The sequence below is a fragment of the Schistocerca piceifrons genome, chromosome 1, assembly GCF_021461385.2.
Source record: "Schistocerca piceifrons isolate TAMUIC-IGC-003096 chromosome 1, iqSchPice1.1, whole genome shotgun sequence".
Classification (NCBI taxonomy): domain Eukaryota; kingdom Metazoa; phylum Arthropoda; class Insecta; order Orthoptera; family Acrididae; genus Schistocerca; species Schistocerca piceifrons.
Window position 1 is genome coordinate 494,066,888 of NC_060138.1, and position 16,627 is coordinate 494,083,514.

A 16,627-nucleotide genomic window follows, 5' to 3' on the forward strand; every position below is an offset into this window, starting at 1 on the left:
GTAGGACGCAGCTCTTGGGACGCGCGTGTTGTGTAGGTAGCGTGGCCGAGCGGTCTAAGGCGCTGGTTTCAGGCACCATTCTCTTCGGAGGCGTGGGTTCGAATCCCACAGCTGCCAAACGTGTAATGTTTCCTGTGTCGAAGGCAGATGCACTCATTGCCCGCAAAGGAAACAGCACAACAGGGCGTGAGCGTCTGCTTGGTGAATTGCCGTAGAACAGTGCGTGGTGCAACGACAGGATTTGCAGGCACCTTTTGCTCTCATCATTGCTGGCGTTCGTCTCCACGAAATGCGTCCGGAGCGCGCCGTTCTATATAACGCGAGAGAGTGGATTTTTTGCAGTTGTCGTCAGTTAACCGTGGGTGGCTGCTGCGTTCGCTGGAAAGAGCACTGCCGTCGTTATCCGGTGTGGTCTAGTGGCTAGGATACCTGGCTTTCACCCAGGAGGCACGGGTTCGATTCCCGGTACCGGAATTGCGCGTTTTTGTTGCTCCTCTTATGTGATTTGTCTCGACTTTGCTCGACTGACGCTACGCTGACGCGTGCACAAAGCTACGTTAAGTATGACTCGCGGCAACACCTGACGGCGAGAGAGATGCGGCGTCTATCCACTTGTTATCGAGCCACATACCGGTACCTGTAGTCAACAGGCTTGGAGGCCACGGAGGTGAATGCAGCTAACCACTGTAGTTAGTGTCCTGACAGCGCAGGCACGTTCATTTGCTCGTATACATGTGATGGAGACCGTGTCTGACACTGCTGTGCCGTACACCTTGGCCTAGGCTTTGCTGGGTATCGCCACTTGCATTCGAGCCAGCTGCCTGCGCGGGCGCCTCCGTGGCCATGGCCGTGATCGTCTAGTGGTTAGGACATTGCGTTGTGGCCCCAATAACCCAGGTTCGAATCCTGGTCACGGCAATTTTGAAAGTTTTGCCTTGCTGCCGTTGCAATGACGAGTACTCGAAATGACAGTACTCTGTTGATTTTTTCACTCGTGTTCCGCAGGCCGCAGTTTGCACTACCACTTCATCCCCAACACGTAATGTCGCCTCCCAGAGCGCAGACGTCCGCTGCTCTCTGTAGTCGAAAAGGGCAGTTGTTTGAAGTGCGATGGATGAGCAGCCGGTCCCAGCAGAACAGGAAGCTGTGGCGTGCACTGTTTGTACAAATGCTAGGAACACTGGCGCACCAAGCAGCGCATGTAGCGTGGCCGAGCGCTTTAAGGCGCTGGTTTAAGGCACCAGACTCTCTGTAGGCGCGGTTTCGAATCCCGTAGCTGCCGGGGGCTTTGCTGTGATCGCGTTAAGCTGCCGCTTTTTCTTCAAGTGTAACCTCCTTGAGCTCACATATGTTTGATACATGGAGCATTCTAGCTCCGCCTGACAGTTACAGCTACGATACTTTAGTGGTTACGGAAAGCCCAGGTTCGAAACCTGGTCACGGCACGAAAACGTCTCTTGACGCTGTCTCCTTAACTGCGACAGCTACAGACAAGTGGCGTCGCTACCATACGGCGGGCACGGCTTTTTCTTGCTGTGGATGGCCTAAAGAGACGCTTCCAGTGGGAGAGCAGTGGAAATACATGGCACGGCGATTGCCAAGATACTTCCATTTCGAAGTGATCTTTGTAGTACAAACGAAACGTTTTGCGGCTGCTGCTCCAACGGTAACGTGGCCGAGCGGTCTAAGGCGCTGGTTTTAGGCACCAGTCTCTTCGGAGTCGTGGGCCCGAACACATCGCGCGCTCGCTCCGGCGTGTCGGGCGGTGTTTACGGGTGCTTCGTGGCGGCGGCGGCGGTTGCTTCGCGGCGCCGTTTTTCATCTGTGCTGTACTTTTTGGTGAAGTGAGTACTATGGATCACGGTGATTCCGAGGATCGTCAGAATAACATTCAGTGCGCCTTTGATCGATCGGTAATTCGGCCGTCCGCTTTCGAAATTCATAAATGGCTTCGCGAGGATTTGAACTTAACGGACAGTGACGTTCTTGGTTTACAATTGGATTCCTTTTTGAACTCTTTGTTTTTGAAGTTGCCAACTCCCGAAATGTGTGACACTCTTGTATCGGCCAATGACGGTGTGCGACAATTTAAGCACTTTGATGGCAGAATTAGTAATGTTGTGTTGTCTAATGCTGGTTTTGGTATCCGGACAGTGCGTGTTTTCAATCTACCGTTTGAAATGAGGAACGAAACGATTTCGAGTGCTTTGACGCCTTATGGCACTGTTTTGTCGGTGTCAAAGGAAAAATGGTCAGCTGCTTATCTTTTTCAAGTGGAGAACGGTATCCGTAGTGTGAAAATGATAGTTAAGAAACATATTCCTTCTTTTGTTTATATTAAAGGACAACGCGCTTTCATAACGTACAGCGGTCAGCCCCAGACGTGTTCTTTTTGTAATAGTACTGGTCATTTCCGGCAGGACTGTCCTGCGCGTAGGCGGCCGGTACAGCTGCCACGTGGCAGTAGTCAGGACGAGATGACGTGGGCAGCAGTCGCCATTGGTCCCACCCCCCGCGACGCGCGACGCGCTGAGGCAACCGCCGTACCGGCGGACGCTACTGACATGGACACCTCACCCTCTTTGCCAATACATAGCGTTGTGTCGGAAGTGACTGTTAGTTCTCTTTCGGAAAATGTGACTGCGTCGCAGGACGTTTCCGTTAGCGCGCAACACACAGTGTCAGCACTCGTTCCAGAACGCGTGCCATTCACAGAATCTAGCCTCGTCAATGACGCTGCGTTCCGTACGGCTTCATTGTCTGCTCTGGCTGTTGAGACGCCATCAGTATTAGAATCCGCTACCTCAGTAAACTCTGTGGCAGTCTCGGAATCGGTCGCGGAAGATGTGATGCTGTCAGGATCAGAACCCGCCCCTGTGTTCCCCACGCGTGCTGCGTCCGCGAGTGTGGCTACTTCCGACCATGTTACTGGCCACCGCCACGAGAGTTTTTCGATTCCAGAGGCCCCCAAATCGCGACGCGAGCGGAATACTGCCGGCACTAGCAACCCTCAACGTTTGCGCTGTGCCAGTACTTCTGGTCGATTGGAATCAGGTTTCTTTTCCGGACGGGTTCGCAGCCCGTCGCCGGTCCGTCGGGCCGTCGTGCCGTCCCAGTCCCAACCGACACAGCAAGGTTCGCAGCGGACCCTGCAGAGTGTTGAAGTTGCGTCCCGGCCGGCGTTGACGTCGGGCCGTGGCCAGCAACGACACATTTCTCGCAGTCAGCCGGCAAAGAAAACCACCCCTGCCGACAGTAAGCGTGACGTGGCTGTTCGCCGGCTTAAAGATATTTTGCGCACGCAGGGTTCCGAAACGGACGTTGACTTGGCCATGGACGCTGTGCCGTCTGCTCAAATGCCTGTCAAACGCAAATCTGGCGACCCACACCCTCGGCGCACTCATACGTCTGTGCGTGACCCTGGGTCGACACCTTCCTTAGCTTCCTCCCCCACGGTGGTGTCCGGATCTACAGCAGACGCGCCTATGGAGTTTGCGAGCGTGCCCAAGCCCCCTCCTCCCCGTGACCAGCTGGATTGGTCGGCGGATGTGGAGGAAACGGATGACGGGACTTCAACCCGTGCATAACCTGTCTATTCTGCGGCACACATTTTAACTGGTGATGCAGGTTTTCCTGTTGTCTGTTCGTTTCTTTTGTGTTTTTTTATCTCCGTATGGCGTCTGATCCACGTCAGTGGAATGTTGTTACTGTCAATGTAAACAAAATGCGTAGTCAGTACAAGGTGTCCGCCCTGCACGCTTTTTTACGTGCCAATAATTGTCATATAGCATTTCTACAAGAAGTTACGCGTGACGCCTTGTCGTTTTTTGCTACTTTTACAGATTTTATTGTTATTGATAACGTCGTGTCATTGGAAGGTACAGGCACGGTGATTTTAGTCCGTTCTGGTCATGACGTGCAAGGTATTGACTGTTTGCCGGATGGCCGTGCTATTGCGTGTACTGTTCATGGTTTTGTTTTTGTTAATGTTTATGCCCCTTCTGGTAGCACGCCTGCAAGGAATCGATTTTATTCTCAGGACTTCTGTTATTTTCTTCACCGAAATCGGGACAACTTAGTTGTTGGGGGAGATTTTAATGCTGTTATAGACGACAGGGACCAGGAGCCTAGACCCAATAGGTGTCCGGGACTTTCTGCTCTAGTTGATGGCCTCCGGCTCCGAGATACGTGGCGTGTGCTCCACCCTCACACAACGGAGTTTACCTATTTTTATCCCACGGGCCATAGTCGTCTTGACAGGATTTATGTGTCGTCCCCGCTTGTGACTAATGTTTTGGAGGCAGAAGTTCATCCAGTTCTTTTTTCTGATCACTGTGGTTATGTATGTCGACTCATTTTATCTCTTCCCCGTATTCCTCGTCGGAAGCCGTTGTGGAAGTTTAACTGCAGCCTTTTAAGTGATGTACATTTTAATCGAAAGTTTACCGTCATGTGGCAAAGCGTCTTGCAGACCAAGCCTGCAGCACGCAGCACTCTTGAGTGGTGGGTGAAGGTTGCTAAGCCGGCTATAAGGGCATTTTTAATTAATTTTAGCCGCGAAGCTGCACATTGGCGTCGTGAGACAGCGCGTTTTTATCAGAGTTGTCTGCGTGATCTCGCCCAGCGAGTTACAGCCCAGCCTGAACTTCTTCCTACTCTCAAGCAGTTTAAGGCCAAACTGTTCCACGAACTGAGGCAGAAATGTGACGGCCCGGTTATTCGAAGTCAGCCGGTAGGTGTCGTGGATGGGGAGGCCTTATCTGTGTACCATCTAAATAGAGAGAGAAGGAGGCGCGCGAAGTTACGCATTGATACTTGGATCACACGTGACGGTACGAAAACCTCTGACGTGGGCCGGATTGAACGGGAAATTACTGAGCACTTTGCGTCTCTTTTCAACGATGTCGCTGTGATTCCTGGCGCGATGCGGTGGCTATTGCAACAGACGCCAAATGTTTTGAGCCGCACCGATAGGGCTCATCTTAACGCACCCTTTACTCTTGAGGAACTAAGGGAGGCTGTTCACGGCAGTTCGCGGGGGAAATCTCTCGGTGTAGATGGGATACCGGTAGAATTTTATCTCAAGTTTTTTAATGTTCTGAGCGATACTCTACTTGCAGTTGCCAATGACATTCAAAACGGCATTGCTATACCGGCAGAATTTGAAGAGGGCTGTATTGCCCTCGTTCCGAAAACCACAGCTGTGCCGAGCATTGACAATGTCCGACCTATAACTTTGTTAAACTCGGATTACAAAATTGTGGCACGGTGTGTCGCAATTAGGATGAAGCAAGTTCTGCCGAAAGTCCTCAGTGAAAATCAGACGTGCGCGGTAAGAGATCGAAATATCTTCGATGCTATTTTGGCATATAGAGACTGTATAGGATATGTCAAAAGCGCCAGGGTGCGGACTGCTGGGATTTTATTGGTAGATTTTAAAAATGCATTTGATCGAATAAGTCATTTTTATTTACAGAAAGTCATGACCAGAATGGGTTTCGGGCTGAAGTTTACACGGCTGATTCAAAATTTTTTGCGCAATGCCACGTCACGCGTTAGCATTATTGGCCATCTCAGTGATACAATACAAATAAGGCGTTCTGTGCGTCAAGGCTGCCCTCTATCGATGGGTCTGTATGCCTTAGCTTTAGACCCTCTCCTTCGTTCCATTTGCCATGAATGTCGGGGCATCAGAGTGGGTGACGAGCACCTAATCTGCAAAGCCTATGCTGATGATTTGGGGGTGTTTATTGAACAGCCGGGTGACATCGATAGGCTGTACAGTGCTCTGAAACAGTTTGAGGCAGCGACTGGGGCGGTCGTAAGTACTAATAAGACGGCTCTACTCCCCCTCACACCGCGCATGCGTGCTGTCCACCGTCACTGGTACTGTATTAAACAGCAGTACAAAGTTCTGGGCATTGTCCTGACGGACGACACCCAACGGATGGCGGCGCTAAACTGGCGCACGACGCTTCATCAGATTCGTGCACTGGCGAAAATCCACGCTGTCAGGAATCTGGCGCTTGGCGAAAAAGTATTCCTCATAAATACCTGTGTACTTGCCAAAGCGTGGTACTTGGCCCAGATTCTGCCACTGCCGAAAAAACTTGAACGTGCCATCAAACACGCAGTCTACTGGCTGTTGTGGAAAGGCAATATTTTTAAGGTGTCCATGGACACGTGCACTTTGAGCGTGACGGAGGGGGGGCTGGGTCTGGTTGATCTCCACGCCAAATGTGCGGCGTTGTTCTTTCGAAGGACTACTGCGGTGGTTGAAAAAGGGCCTCGTAGTGTGACGGCGGTTCTGTTTGCCAAATATCGACCACATTCGGTGGCTGCTCCAGTTTTTGTTTCTGATGTTCCTTATACGGTAAATTATGTGCGCCACTTCTACCTTTATGGTAGTTACGTTGTTAGCAGCGATGTCCGTGGACGCACGGTCAGTGATATCATACGAGCACTTCGCGGGAATCCATCGAAGAATAAATGGGAACGACGGCTGCCGCAGTACGACTGGAATACCGTGTGGAAAAACATTGCATCTAAGGTCGTCCCGGCGGAAGTACGTGCGACGTGGTACAAATTAGTGAACCGTACAATTTCGACGAACTCAAAATTACAGTCCATCCATCTTATCCAGTCTAGTGCTTGTGAAATGTGCGCTGAAGAGGACACTCTTGAACATCGCTTTGTGTGTCGCAAATTCAGAGTTGTTTGGGACACTGCACGTGATATGATACGCTTGATTAACAGAGTGGCTACGCATCATGTGACCGCGATAGACGCCATAGTGCCGCAGTGTAAGGCTTACCCTGTAGCCAAACGTAATGCCACGATTTGGATTATTGGACACACCATTCATTCTATGTTTTCTCTCGGATTGACTGATAAACTGGACTTCCTTACTTATCTTTGGACTGAACATAATACCGAACGCGTCCGTGCAACTTATCACGAGACTTTTTCCAATTTTTTGAATGCTGCTCTGTCTCATGTATTCAACACGAGTTTGAATTATTCTTGATTCTGATTGATTCCTTATATATAGTTTCCCTGTCCCGTCCATGACGTGAACAGATCTAGACAGGAACGTAACGTAACGAAAATATTAAATTGTATGTCTCCGTCATGTTGTGTATATGTTGCTCGACGAAATTTACTGTCGTGCGCACCTTGATGCTTTCGTCGTTCTCCGTCTTCCTTTCTTTTTTGTTTACTCATCGAGTGGCCGATGTTCTATTGCTTATTTATTTTTTTTCTTACAGCGGTGAACGCTTTTTGCTTTCCATTATTGTCTTTAGTGGCACGGACCTCTCTTGCAGCATTGTACTTTGTGTACTCTTCTGCAGTTTCCTGTCGGTCTGTGCCTTGCCTAACCAATTGTTCCTTTTTTTTGTGCTCTCGTTGTGTCTTTACATCCGCTTTTATTTTTACTGCTGTGTGGAAATGACCGAGGTGGTCAATCGGCGTTTTCAGTTTCAAGTTGGTTGATGTGGTGCTTTCCAGGTACGGCTTTCAATGACGCACGGGTCGAATTCCTTTAAATTTGAGGTTAAGGTTCTTGTTTTTACTAGTTTTTCTAGGGAAGTTTCTTCTTTTTTCTCTTTTCCCTTTTTTTTTACCCCCGTATGTGTGCTGTTCGCTGCATACCAATACATTCCATTACATTATCTTGGAGGGATTTATTCATTTTTCATTTCGCATGTATGTTTCCACGTATTGGACCATCCGGAGGAACTCCTTGCTCTTACGCAGGAATATCTGGATCAACGGGGGAACACTCACGTTCATTGTCATCGGGGGAGCTACATCAACTAATTGTACAGCCACAGAAGCTCGCCAACGACGGCAATTATGGAGAGCGCAAGGCCGGGCTATAAGGGGAGTTGGGAGGCCCGCATATAAAAAAAAAAAAAAAAAAAAAAAAAAGGTGTAAGGCGCTGGTTTTAGGCACCAGTCTCTTCGGAGGCGTGGGTTCGAATCCCACCGTTGCCACTTTTTACATCTCATTTTTGTGCCGTTGCGGTGTGTTCTCGTGGGGTAGGACGCAGCTCTTGGGACGCGCGTGTTGTGTAGGTAGCGTGGCCGAGCGGTCTAAGGCGCTGGTTTCAGGCACCATTCTCTTCGGAGGCGTGGGTTCGAATCCCACAGCTGCCAAACGTGTAATGTTTCCTGTGTCGAAGGCAGATGCACTCATTGCCCGCAAAGGAAACAGCACAACAGGGCGTGAGCGTCTGCTTGGTGAATTGTCGTAGAACAGTGCGTGGTGCAACGACAGGATTTGCAGGCACCTTTTGCTCTCATCATTGCTGGCGTTCGTCTCCACGAAATGCGTCCGGAGCGCGCCGTTCTATATAACGCGAGAGAGTGGATTGTTTGCAGTTGTCGTCAGTTAACCGTGGGTGGCTGCTGCGTTCGCTGAAAAGAGCACTGCCGTCGTTATCCGGTGTGGTCTAGTGGCTAGGATACCTGGCTTTCACCCAGGAGGCCCGGGTTCGATTCCCGGTACCGGAATTGCGCGTTTTTGTTGCTCCTCTTATGCGATTTGTCTCGACTTTGCTCGACTGACGCTACGCTGACGCGTGCACAAAGCTACGTTAAGTATGACTCGCGGCAACACCTGACGGCGAGAGAGATGCGGCGTCTATCCACTTGTTATCGAGCCACATACCGGTACCTGTAGTCAACAGGCTTGGAGGCCACGGAGGTGAATGCAGCTAACCACTGTAGTTAGTGTCCTGACAGCGCAGGCACGTTCATTTGCTCGTATACATGTGATGGAGACCGTGTCTGACACTGCTGTGCCGTACACCTTGGCCTAGGCTTTGCTGGGTATCGCCACTTGCATTCGAGCCAGCTGCCTTCGCGGGCGCCTCCGTGGCCATGGCCGTGATCGTCTAGTGGTTAGGACATTGCGTTGTGGCCCCAATAACCCAGGTTCGAATCCTGGTCACGGCAATTTTGAAAGTTTTGCCTTGCTGCCGTTGCAATGACGAGTACTCGAAATGACAGTACTCTGTTGATTTTTTCACTCGTGTTCCGCAGGCCGCAGTTTGCACTACCACTTCATCCCCAACACGTAATGTCGCCTCCCAGAGCGCAGACGTCCGCTGCTCTCTGTAGTCGAAAAGGGCAGTTGTTTGAAGTGCGATGGATGAGCAGCCGGTCCCAGCAGAACAGGAAGCTGTGGCGTGCACTGTTTGTACAAATGCTAGGAACACTGGCGCCCAATGCAGCGCACGTAGCGTGGCCGAGCGCTCTAGGGTCCTGGTTTAAGGCACCTGTATCTTCGTAGGCGGGGGTTCGAATCCCAGCGTTGCTGTCTCCTTAACTACGACAGCTACAGACAAGTGGCGTCGCTCCCATACGGCGGGCACGGCATTTTCTTGTTGTGGATGGCCTAAAAAGACGCTTCCAGTGGGAGAGCAGTGGAATTACATGGCACAGCGATTGCCAAGACACATTTCGGAGTGATCTTTGTACTACAAAGGAAACGTTTTGCCGCTCGTGGTCCAACGGTAACCTGGCCGAGCGGTCTAATGCGCTGGTTTTAGGCACCAGTCTCTTCGGAGTCGTGGGCCCGAACACATCGGGCGCTCGCTGCGGCGTGTCGGGCGGTGTTTACGTGCGGATTGCGGTCGGCGGCGTGTGCTTCGCAGCGCTATTTCTTCTTTGATTTGTTCTTTCAGTGAGTACTATGGATCTCGATAGCTCAGAGAATCGTCAGAACAATATTCAGTGCGCGTTTGATAAATCCGTACGTAGGCCTACTGCCTTCGAAATTCACGAATGGGTTAAAAACGACCTTCAATTACCGAAACGTCTTGTCCTTGGCGTTCAGCTTGACGCGTTCCTGAATTCGTTACTTCTGAAACTCTCTTTTTCCGATATGTGTGAAACATTAGTAAACGTGAATGGTGGTGTACGTAAATTTAAGCACCTTGACGGTACTATCAGTGGTGTTGTGTTGTCGAATGCGGGTTGTGGTATACGTACTGTTCGCGCATTTAACCTGCCTTTTGAAGTGCGAAATGAAACTATTGCTCGTAGTTTACTTCCGTACGGTACAGTGCTTTTGGTCGTAAAGGAGAAATGGTCGTCAGCATATTATTATGATGTTGCAAATGGTGTCCACAGTGTACGCACGATTGTCCGACAGCATATACCGTCCTTTGTTTTTGTTGCTGGCCATCGGTCCTTTATAACTTATAGCGGCCAACCGGCGACCTGTTCTTTTTGTAACGGCACCGGACATTTTCGACAGGACTGTCCGAAACGTAGTCGCCCTGTGCAATTACCACGGACAGACGGTCAGGACGAGGTGACGTGGGCCTCGGTCGCGCTTGGCGCCTCCCCCGCACGTGCGAGTCGTGAGTCTGACCCTGAGGTTGCGGCCGACGCTGTTGCTATGGACGTTGCACCTACCGTTCCTGTTGCTGATAGCTGCCCGGCGTTGCCTGTGATTTCTCTGCCCGCAACTGTGGAGGCCCCGTTGCCTGCTCCCACAGCTGTCGATAGAATTGAGCCACCGATAGTGTCTGAACCCGCACCGGCAGCTGTAACGCTGTCCGTAGCCGAACCCGTTCCATGGGCTGCTCCCTCTGTTGTGCCTGAGAATGTGTCCGCTGTTGCCACCGTTGTTGTCGACAGTGTGGAGCGTCATGACGCCCTCGCGGAACCTAAACCGCGTCGGGAAAGGCCGATTGAGAGAGCTGACAACGCTGCCCGCTTTCGAAGCGCTAGTATTTCGGGTGTTTCTTCTCGTAAGGGGCGAACGCCGTCCCAGGTGGTGACTTGCGTCCCACCCTACAAGTCCACCTCAAAACAGAAAGAATTGCAACGGGCCTCGCAGCGCGCGGCTGTTGACTCGCGGCAGGTGTCGGCTGCCGATCGCCGTCGGCAGCGGCCTGCCGCTTACAGTCAGCCTGAGGCGTCCGTGAGTTCCGCGGAGTCTAAGAGGGACGAGAAAGTTCGTCAGCTCAAGGTTTTACTCACTCAAACGGACCCTGTCGTCACAAGCGGTACGGCGATGGACGTTGTTTCGAGCGTGTCGCCTGCACACTTGGCAGGCAAACGCAAATCGGACGACTCACATTGCCGTCGCATCCGGCCGCACTCGCAGGATTCTGGATCTGATTCTGCCGCCGGCGCTGGACCGGCCACGGCGGCTCCTTCCGGTGCCGCTGTTAGTATGGACACGGAGGTGGTTCAGCCCCCCCGTGTTTTCTAGTGAAAAGTGTGACTGGGCGGCGGAAGTGGAGGTGGAAGACGGGACTGGCGCCGGTACGTAACGTGACTTTGCTCAATGTTTGGCAGCGTGAACGCCTTCGTCGTTGTCTAAGTCTAACATTGTTTTTTGTGACTGACACCGGTCTGTTGTACGTTTTAACCTTTATTTTCGCTCGCGAGTGTAGTTTTGGCAGCGCCACTGCACCCATCGTTGTGTACTTTTATTTGTTGTGTATTTTAAATGTGACTGCTATTTTAAATGTGTCGGGTGTCCGCCGCTCGTCGAGGCACGGTTTAGTCGTTCTTGCCGCTCCCTTGGATCGTTACGGAAGCACGGGTGCTTTTCCAGAAGTGCACATTTTTTTACAAAAAGTTGTTTTGTACTCTCGTTGTGTATGGGGTCTGCACGTGTTGGTTGTGTGTTTACCCCGTTACTCTCAATACCGTGCGCTGTCTTAACAGTGCATGTGCCGTTTTTGTTGCGCGCAAATTTTTTTCTCGCATCTGATGTGTGACATCAGTTGCAGACATATTTCGCTGTGTTTGCCACACACTTGCATCGTCTTGGCGCCGCTTGTGCATGCAATTTTGTGCGGACTTATTTCTTAGCCTTGAATGTGTGTGGTGTATGTTGTACGCTGGCGGAACTTTTAGTCGTTTGTGTCGAAACAGTGTATGCTCCTTGTGACGCCGATGCTTCCACTGTTGTGCAAGCTTCTTTAATTCTTAATTATTATTGTTATTTATTGTCTTTGACTGTGTTTTGTGTGTGCCACCCGTCGGAGGCAATGTCTCCCCGCTCATGCCGACGACCTGCATCGAATAGTATTGGCGTCGCACATGTACTTTTACTTTGTCCGTATCTTTTACTCTTTTACCTATGTCTCCTGTCTCCACCTGTTGGGGATGACTTTTACCGTTGTTGTCGATTGCATGCGTCGTTTGGTAGCGCACATGACCTTTCGTTGTGCCACTTTGTGCCTGTGATTTACTTTTGTGTACGGCGTCGGCGGTTTGTTTTTTACCTATCCTGTCGCTCGACTGCGTCGTCCTAGCTGTGCCGGGGCACCTCTTATTGTATGTGCTTATTGTATCTGCTTACTTGTTGGTGTTTTAGCTGTGCCTGGTGTTCGGTAGCCTGCGGTGGATCGTTTTCGCCGTTCATGTTCACATGTTTCTTTGCTTTGGCGGCGCCGTTGTGACCGTTATTGTGGATCCTTCTTTCGTGTGTATCCTGTGTATGCTACCTGCCACCTGTCGGTATGCCATTTTCGCCGATCTTGTCCACAATACGCGTTATCTTCGCAGCGCTATTGCCTCGCTTCTTGTGAACACTGCATTTGTTGTTCCTTGCGTTGTGTATGGTTCCTGTCACGCGTCGGTGGCATATTCTTACCGTTAATGTTAACAAAATGCGTAGTCCGCATAAGGTCTTTGCCTTAAAAACTCTTTTATGTGAAACCCGTTGCCATGTCGCCTTTTTGCAAGAAGTGACACGTGAGGCTCTGCTGCTTTTAACCCATTTGTGTGACTACGTTATTGTGGATAATGTGGTGTCCGACGATGTCACCGGCACTGCTATTTTAGTCTGCCCCGGACTCACTGTCACGAATATTGAGTGTCTACCTACTGGCCGCGCTATTGCGTGCACTATTGAAGGCGTCGTGTTTGTTAATGTTTACGCTCCTTCCGGCAGCGACTACGCGGCGCGGCGGCTCTTTTATGGTCAGGAGCTGTGCGAGGTTTTGCACCGGAACTTCGCTCATTTAATTTTAGGCTGTGATTTTAATGCGGTCACTGATGATCGCGACCAGGAGCCGCGCCCCAACAAGTGTCAGGATCTCCGTAAGCTCCTCACCAGCTTTAATCTCAAGGACACGTGGCGAATGCTCCACCCGCTTGACACCCAATATACCTACTTTTATGCAACGGGACACAGCCGGCTCGATCGGATTAATGTGTCATCGTCACTGACAACCCCGATAACTCGGTCTGAAATCAGGCCAGTTATTTTTTCCGATCACTGCAGTTATTATTGTGAACTTTCCCTTCCACTTTCTAGGCCTTCCTCTCGCAAAAATCTATGGAAGTTTAACTGCAGCTCGCTAGCCGACTCCCGTTTTACGCAGTCCTTTGCTGATATGTGGCACAAAATTTTGCACACTAAAGCCGATGACAGTAGCGTCCTCGTGGTGGGTTGGCACTGCGAAACCTGCAGTCAGGACATTTTTAATTAATTTTAGCCTCGAAGCAGCGCACTGGCGTCGCTCGACGTCACAATTTTATCAGAGCTGTTTGAAGGACCTCGCCCGACAGGTCACGGCCCAGCCGCATTTTCTTCCCGTTTTCAATCAATTTAAGGCAGAACTCTTGACCGATCTGCAGAGGAAGAGTAGAGGGCCAGTTACACGGAGCCAGCCTGTGGGTGCCGTGGACGGGGAGCCCCTCTCTATATATCATCTCAACAGAGAGCGGAAGATGCGCGAACGATTGGCCTTTGATGCGTGGGTCACTCGGGATGGAACAAAGACTTCCGACAGGGTGACGATTGAGAATGAAATCCACGCACATTTTGAGTCTCTCTTTCAAGATGTTGATGTCGACCCCCCTGCGCTGCGTCGTCTTCTACAGGGGATTCCTCATGTTTTACGTCGCACAGACCGCGTCCATATCAGTGAGGCTTTTACGTCCGACAACTTGCATGAATCTGTCAAACGAAGTCCTAGGGGGAAATCCCCCGGAATGGACGGCATTCCCGCTGAATTTTATTTGCAGTTTTTTAACCTTTTACGCGTTACTTTAACTGCTATCGCCAATGAAATTCTTCATGGCGCTCCTCTACCTCCAGAATTTGCAGCGGGTTGCATACCGCTCACTCCAAAATCTAAAGCGACGCCGACTATACATACTGTTCGACCGATCACTCTGTTGAACGCGGATTATAAGATCATGGCGAGGTGCGTCGCGCACAGAATGCGGCAAGTCATGCCGCGCGTTCTCTGTGAACATCAGACGTGTGCTGTGCGTGACAGGAATATTTTTGATGTCGTTCTGGCCTATAGGGACTGTATCGGCTTTATACGCGGCAACAGGATTCGGTCGGCAGCGATTATGTTGGTCGATTTCCAGAATGCGTTTGACAGGGTTGCCCATGCCTATTTACGGCGTGTGATGGTTGCCATGGGGTTTGGCCGTAAGTTTACCCACATGGTTCAGGGTTTTTTACGCAATGCCACGTCGAGTGTCATCGTCAATGGGTCCCTCAGTCCACCTATACGTCTGACTCGCTCGGTCAGACAGGGTTGCCCATTGTCAATGACACTTTACGCTTTGGCGCTCGACCCGCTGCTGCGGTCTATCTGCAACGACTGTCCGGGGATCCAACTTGGGGAAGATCGTCTTACTTGCCGGGCTTATGCCGACGATCTTGGGGTGTTCCTGGGTCGGCCGGCCGATGTCGAAACCCTGTACTCTGTTCTCCGGCAATTTGAGAAGGCGTCGGGGGCAATTGTGAATGTTCACAAGACCGTTTTGCTCCCCCTTACTCCTCGGATGAGCCATGTGCGTCGTAATTGGTTCAGTGTTGTGCAGCAGCACAAAGTCCTGGGTGTAATTTTGTCTGATAATCCTCAGCGCATGGAGGCTCTCAATTGGCGCCCTACCTTACACAAAATTAGGGTGGTTGTTAAAATTCATGCAGCCCGGCATTTGGCGCTATACGATAAGGTGCAGCTTATCAATACTCCTATCTTAGCTAGAACGTGGTATTTAGCACAAGTTCTCCCGGTACCTAAGCTCCTAGACCGCGCTATTAAACAGGCCGTCTACTGGCTCCTTTGGAAAGGGGACATTTTCAAAGCATCCGTAGCCACCTGCACCTTAAATCCAGCCGATGGGAGACTCGGTCTGGTGGATTTTTCCGCCAAATGCGCGGCGCTCCTCCTCAAACGGACTGCGACCGTGTTAGAGAAGGGTACCAGCAGTGCTACGGTCATGTTGTTCACTCAATACCCCCCACCTTCCGTGGTTGCTCTGGTCTCTGTCAGCCACATACCCTTTTCGTTGAATTACGTGCGGCGTTTCTATTTTCACAACAGCTATCTTGCGTATAGTGGCCCCAGCGGAGGCCGTGTCAGCGACATTATCCGTGCTCTGCGGGGATCACCGACCAGGAACAAGTGGGAGTACCGCATGCCGCACACTGACTGGCGAACATTTTGGCGAAACATCGCCACACCCGTCCTTCCTCCACGTGTTAAAGCGACGTGGTATAAAGTCGTCAATGGTACGGTTCCTACAAATGCTAAACTGCACTCTATTCATCTGAGTCCGTCCCCCGCCTGCGAAGAGTGCCATGACGAGGATACCATTGAACATCGCTTCGTGTGCAGTCGGTTCCGTGCTCTGTGGGACACTGCTCGGGATATGGTGCGTCTCGTCAACAGGGTGTCTACAGCGCAGGTGACAGTGGCAGATGCAATCGTACCCCAGTGTAAGGCGTTTCCGACCACCAAACGCAATGCCACCATCTGGTTAATCGGTCATACAATTCATTCTCTATTTTGTCTCAAACTGACGGATCGTCTGGATTTTCTCACATACTTACGGGCTGAACATGGCATGTACCGTGTTCGCAAAAACTATGCTATGACTTTTGCAAATTTTTTGCATGTCGCCTTGGCGCATGCTTTTGCTCATTTACCGATGATGACTTAATTAAATTTACACTTTCCTGCTTAAAACTATGACGTGATAGTAAGAGAATTCGTCCTGCGATGAATGTATATTCAGTACCAGAAACGAAAAATATAACGTAAACGGGAGACATTTCTCCCTTGGGAACTGCCTCGTATATGGCATTATGCGAGGATATTTGTTTTACCCTTCTTTATTTTCTTATTTTTTTCCGCTCTGCCATGTATTGGTTTGGAATCGTGATGCCGAGGAGAGGCATTGCATGAAAGTGTCCCCTTTTTTTGTGGACATTTCGTTGTGTTTCATTGATTTTACTCTGGTCAGAATTCCTGGTGTGTTCTTTCCTTATTGCCTTGCATTATTTTCTTTTCTTTCTCGTTTATTCGGCGTTTATTCTTTTCTTCACGGTGTACATCCGTGTTTAATGATTTCTGCATTGCTGGAAGGCGTTTTGCTTTGTGTGCTGACTGGACTTTTCTTTGACTCTTTCCAGAAGGTTATATATATATTTCTTTTTGTTTTCGCACTTCACGAAGCCTTCATATAATTTCCGTGAAGATGCATACGTTTCTGTTTTCCCTTATCACAAGGAATGCCTCAGAGGAAGGAGGCTTCCTTTGCAACTTTCTGTCGTCAACGTTCGTTTTCGTTTCAGTTACATCTGGCACCAGCACTAAAAAAAAGAAAACGTCTCTTGATG

At 50.4% G+C, this 16,627-nt stretch overlaps 6 non-coding genes across 6 annotated transcripts; all 6 read left to right on the top strand.

The window, feature by feature from the left end:
• The first annotated feature begins 35 nt into the window (after positions 1-35).
• Trnal-cag lies at positions 36-117 on the top strand. Its single transcript has one exon. It is a non-coding gene; the product is annotated as a tRNA-Leu (tRNA).
• Positions 118-402: 285 nt separating this feature from the next.
• Positions 403-474, top strand: Trnae-uuc. Its single transcript has one exon. It is a non-coding gene; the product is annotated as a tRNA-Glu (tRNA).
• A 372-nt stretch (positions 475-846) lies between these two features.
• Trnah-gug lies at positions 847-918 on the top strand. Its single transcript has one exon. It is a non-coding gene; the product is annotated as a tRNA-His (tRNA).
• Positions 919-8,078: 7,160 nt separating this feature from the next.
• On the top strand, positions 8,079-8,160 carry Trnal-cag. The gene has a single exon. It is a non-coding gene; the product is annotated as a tRNA-Leu (tRNA).
• Positions 8,161-8,445: 285 nt separating this feature from the next.
• Trnae-uuc lies at positions 8,446-8,517 on the top strand. Its single transcript has one exon. It is a non-coding gene; the product is annotated as a tRNA-Glu (tRNA).
• A 372-nt stretch (positions 8,518-8,889) lies between these two features.
• On the top strand, positions 8,890-8,961 carry Trnah-gug. Its single transcript has one exon. It is a non-coding gene; the product is annotated as a tRNA-His (tRNA).
• Positions 8,962-16,627: the final 7,666 nt, after the last annotated feature.